This window comes from Teleopsis dalmanni, chromosome 2, assembly GCF_002237135.1.
Source record: "Teleopsis dalmanni isolate 2A chromosome 2, ASM223713v2, whole genome shotgun sequence".
Classification (NCBI taxonomy): Eukaryota; Metazoa; Arthropoda; class Insecta; order Diptera; family Diopsidae; genus Teleopsis; species Teleopsis dalmanni.
The window spans coordinates 20,942,249-20,948,139 of NC_051847.1; positions in this window are offsets into that span (position 1 = coordinate 20,942,249).

Genomic DNA, 5,891 nt, shown 5'->3' on the forward strand with positions numbered 1-5,891 from the left:
AAGTCTCCTAAGTTAACTGGGACAAATCTTATAATGCATGTCCTGGTTTTATATATCAAGATTCGTTCAATTCAATGAAAGTCGAGTAAATGTACTTAAAGGTAAAACTTAGCATTTGTGATCAGAGTTAAATTTTTATTTACTCTGAGAGCTCAATTTTGAGTTATATTTATTACGTGTAAACCTCACGTAAACTTATTACAATCAATGTGGTCGCAAACAGTTGGAGATAAGACTAAGGCCTTCTTATGACAAACAAGTCCACTATTAATATACCTAAAATTATTTCATTAATATTATGTTGCTGAATATTACACGTAATAACTAAGATTAAACAGAAAAATATCAAATGTATTTTTTTTAAATTATTTAAACTACACAAAATATATCTTTAAATTAAAGATTTAATCACCTTTTGCAATAAATTTTAATAAATAACTTGACATCATCAGAAGAATTACTTTAAAAAAGTTGAGACGTAATATACATATACTATCTAACACTATACTTAAACGTATCTAGTAGTTGTGTAATTTTAGTATAATTTCAGAAACTTAAAAAACATTTTATTATTACTTCAATTAACTTCACACCAGAACGTCTTCCATTTCCTTTAATATGTTTTTTATTATATTTAATTTTAACATTAGAAGTTTTAATTTATACGAACAAAACGTAAATATTAAATATAATAACTTTAAACATATAAGAAAAAAATCCAAACTCATCAGTTCGTTCTTTTTTCTGAAATTAATGTACGAAAATAAATAATGTATCTGACAGTTTTGTTCTAGCACTTCTCAAGGTCAATTACGTTGCAAAATTATAGAAAAAAAAATAAGAAGTACTTAAGAAAAAATAAAATAATTAAGCATTAAGAAAATTTCATACAAATGAAAACACATGAAATAAAACTATTATCGTTAAGAGTCAGCTAATTTATTTAGCCACTTCTAATTTAGTTCGCTTGAAGACTTATTTAATTAATGTAAAAAAAAATAAATACACTAAACTAATTTTCGAAGAAAAAACAAATGGGTTTGTTTTAAATTTTAATTACTTTTGTTGCCGATTAAAGTTTATTCGCAAAACCGGTTCTCTTCCACAGGTTTCTTAGCACATGAACGGAAGGTTTGTCTAAGGATGAGTTAGCAAGTTTTTTTTTTTATAATTTTAAGTTAAAGTGTTGTTATTATACTATTACGTAGTTTGTAAATTTGCAAATTTACTCTAAAGGTTAAAATTTATGTATGTATATAAATTGAATGTAAAACATTTCTATATCTATTAATAGAATAGATATCTTCTTAAATCTCTTATCTCCTCTTTTTACCAGATCAACCTAAACCTAAAATTAAATAACAGATCTTATTGCATACCTTTAGTCAATTTATTTTCAAATTATTCAAATTAGATTCAAATTAGAGAACAATACTACACAAAATTGATAATATTGTATTAATGGTATATTCCTAACAGTTATTAGCCCAGTATTATCAGATGACTAACAAAAATGACTACCAAAAACTAATAAAGCGAGAGATACAATTACTTCAATTCGAAAGAATAGCGCTTTAAAAAATATTAAAATATACATTTTATATATTTTATACGCCTTAAACAGTGGTTTCCAATCGATGGTCCGAGATGGTTAAAAATGGTCCGCAATTAATAAAACTTTTTCTGATCTAAATAATATAGATCACAAACTATATATTCTATCCAACTATAAAAGCTTTGGGTGAACTACTAAAATTATGCTGGATTTCGCAACTTCTTGGTGAAACGTATAGTCTTCCTGTTTAAAGCGAATCATTAAGTTTTTTCAGTTAATGACAGTACACGTCAGAAATAATAGTTGTATTTTCTGATAGAATCTCAAAAAATGGTCTATATTGAGTTATGATTTTCACTTAATATGCATCAAATAGTTACTAGAGATTTACAAATATTATGAATCTCTGCTTCTGTTTAGCATAAAATTTTTACGAAAAGAATTTGGTAAGCCACAAATATTGACTCATTTGGTTTTATCACCATTGGGTTATTTGATTTGCATTCAGAAATAACTTTATAAAAACCTGTAGGGAATCATTCTGATGAAGACAAAAGCGAATTTGCCGAAATTCGTATAGAAAATATACTTAAACAAACGTTAGAAATATAAGTTAAAATATTAAAAAAAGACATTACTTTATAAAAAAAATCCAGAATATAATTACAGTCATTATTACAACCCTGAGTTAGTTGGCCCAACACTGACTCTGAGCTGGTTTTAAACACTGACTCTGAGCTTAAAATTTGGCAGGGTATGAGTTCGACACTTGGTACTTGTAATCTTAAAAAATTATTTTCGAATATTTATATTTAAGAAATAATTCTAAAACCAATGATATTGTGCATTTGGCGATACTCGAAACAGCTGTGTGGTCAGCTAAAAATTCGATCAATTAAAATAGAATAAAAATAATTTTTGTTGTTGTTGTTCACTACTTTTCAAAACCTTTCTACCAAATATATTAGTTTCTATTAAGTAAAATAATGACTTCTATTATAACCAACGTTAAATTACAACTTATATTAAAAGTGCTCTAGCAACTATGTACTTTAATACTGCAAAACATATTTGTTGTATTTGTTTATTTAGTGATTATCTCAAGCATCTTTCACTAAATGTTTCAATAAAATTAATTTAGGTACTTGACTTTAATTTGGCGTCAGTAACACAAGATCAACTGATATAACTTAACGTTTGGAGAGTACAATTACTTCTATAACTCAAATGAAATGCTTATTTTAGAACTTCATACACATGAGCATCATATGCACAATGTATCTAGAATCTATGAATGTGAAAATAAGATAACCTAAAAGAAAACTAACAACTAAACGAATAAAGTGCAGTTCACGTTTCCTCAAGCGGCTGTAAAAGTATTTCTGATTAAAATGCTAATGCACGTTTACATAGAAACCTACACCCACGGGATATCAAATGTCGATTTAAAATCGTTCAACGGGCGGAAACATAAGTGGGCGAGTCAATAAAACTTCTTTTACTTGATTCTAATTCTGTTTTTTTTTTTTTTTTGCTTTCAATTAATTTTTTAATAATTCGTTCTCTTGATTATGAAAAGGAATTTAGTTACAACAAAAAGCCGGCATACGAGACGTACAACTTTTTAACTGGCGGCGTAAATCAAAACATCTTACCTCTAAGCCAGCCATACACCCATTACAATAAATATAATAATGAAAGAAAAATTAGATAAATATAAAAATGAAAAAAAAAATTTTATAAATAATTGAATTAAAAAACTGAAATTAATTATTAAAAACAAATATTTTGGTATAAAAACCAAACACGTGTCCGTTTAGCATTCTTGTTTCTGGTGAATTGAATTGAATTGGATTGAATTAAATTGAATCGAAAATTAATAAAAACAATAAATAACGAGTATTTAGTTCAACTGCAGCAAATTGTAGACCATAAATACAAATCAATGTACAAATCAATTCTCACTAATATATCTATCTATATCTGTTGCTTTTTTGTTTTGTTATAAATACAGTACGCAGTACGTAGTACGTCATTGCCAAGCACTTGAATATGTTTAATTGTCAGAACAAGTTACTCAATGCGATTTGCTGATACATTGAATGAGTAAGTCAAATTCGTAGATACAATTGTATGAGAATATATTGTTATATGTATATATAAGTACTCGTATATCTATCTGTCTATTGGTTATTTTCTACTCGTATTTATTACTTCGTAAATAAATGCTTATGTCAAAAGCGCTTTAAATTGTTGCTGCTAATGTGGCATGAATGATTGTACCACTTCTGACAACGAGTGGCGGTGTTATTAACGCTTTTTCATAAATTAATTTCAGTAGACATCAAGAATTTACGTTAATCTTCAAGCTTAAGGACACATGCTTATACAAAAATTTGTTAATAATTTTCAAACAATAAACATTATTTACGTCAAGGTTTCACTAATGATACACAAATCTTTATAAGAAATAGCAAATATTGTATCAATTCCATATATAATCTCTTCAAGTAAATGAACTTTTTCAAAAAAAAAAAAATTCTGTCCGTAGATGAAATCACTATAACGTGGGTTTTATAAATAAAACATTATTTAATTATATTATAAAATCACTTTACTCATTTAATCCCTTCAAAAATGTGATACAGGAATCAATATCACTAAATATTGACTGCTATCGGGCAGGATTAGAGATCATTTGTTTTAATTCTGATAAGTACTCTACAAAACAAATTTTTTATTAATTGTAAGATATTCACAAAATATATATTTAACAGATTTTTAAATGTATTAACACTTGAGATAAGTAAAGATAGAATTAAATCCGTAATAATGGGATTACACACACGTGTTTAATATTAAAAATGTATTTCATTTAGAAAATTACACAATTAGATGTTTTGATAAATAATTTGCAATATATTTCATATGAAATACATAACTTCTATCTCCTAAGTCATAAAAGTTATGAGTTACAAAACAAAATTGACAAACTTAGTGCCAGAGCACCCAATGCCAGCCTGTACATGAGCCATTAAAAAACAAACGTAATGTGCAGCGCTTACACTATCCCGGATCCTTTATCCATCAAAATTGGTAATGACGCAGTTGAGCACATAAAATCATTTACATATTTAAGCATCATCATCATGGATGAAACTGTTGCTGAAGAAGACTTTTCTTCTCGTGTGGAAGTCTAACAAAATAAGTACTCGCATTAGCTTCGAATAATGCGTCAAATCAACGTTGTTTTTTCATAAACTAATGCTTAAAAAGAATACTAAAAATATCCAACCCCAATTACAATCTATGGAAACGCACAAAACAAATACAACCTACCACTGAAATCAAAAGAAGAAAATGAAAGTTGATTGACCACACGATTATGAAAACAACATCCTGTATAACAAAACAAGCCCTTAGTTGGAACCCGCAAGGTAGCCGTTGAACTGGAGCCCCAGTTAAGACATGACGAAGAACCATAGATTAGAAGCTTAAAGATGCACAGTGTTCTTAGAATCAATTTACGAGAGATGCAGACAAGAGCAAGGTTTAGAGGAATCGTTGAGGCTCTATGCTGCACTAGTAGAGAAAGACAGCAGTAATTAAGTAAGTAACCTAACTTTATAATAATAATTTATTAACAAGGGTTTTGACTGACCGACTAAAATTAGAAAAAGGAGACAACAGATTTATGTAGATTTCTTCAGTCAACTATCTTTAGCAAATTTTTCCACTACGGTATACGACGATATATCTTACTTCTGGAAATATAGAAGCTTAAAGTTGTGAACTTTTTACATTGATTACACTAACAAAAATATACACAACGTCGTATAAAATCGACTTGTATATGGAATTTTCTCTCACAAACAGAACGGCTTATGATCTCATCATCTCCGATTTGATCCAAATTTATTTTTATGTGCACCTTTTTTATGAGAAAAAAACACATACCTTTAGGATATACGGAATTTAGGATATATATGCAATTTTTATATGGATTATATAAATGGATGATATCTATAGCTATTGCTAGCTATTGTTAGTGATGTTCATATAAAAATATAGAATTCCAGTATCTTAAAAAATAAGCTATATTAATATATATCAAAGTAAAAAAAGTTGTACACCTAACTCTAATAAAATCCGCTTTCAAATGGACGTTGTGAGGAAGTCGTAACCGTGTCATATATTAATATAATGAAGAAACGGATTAAATCTTTTAAATGTTAAATAATTCCTTAATTGATATTACATAATTCAAAAAACAAATTCAATTCATGAAATAATTAATTTATTACATTTATTGAGTAACGTATGTGTTGATTTTTTT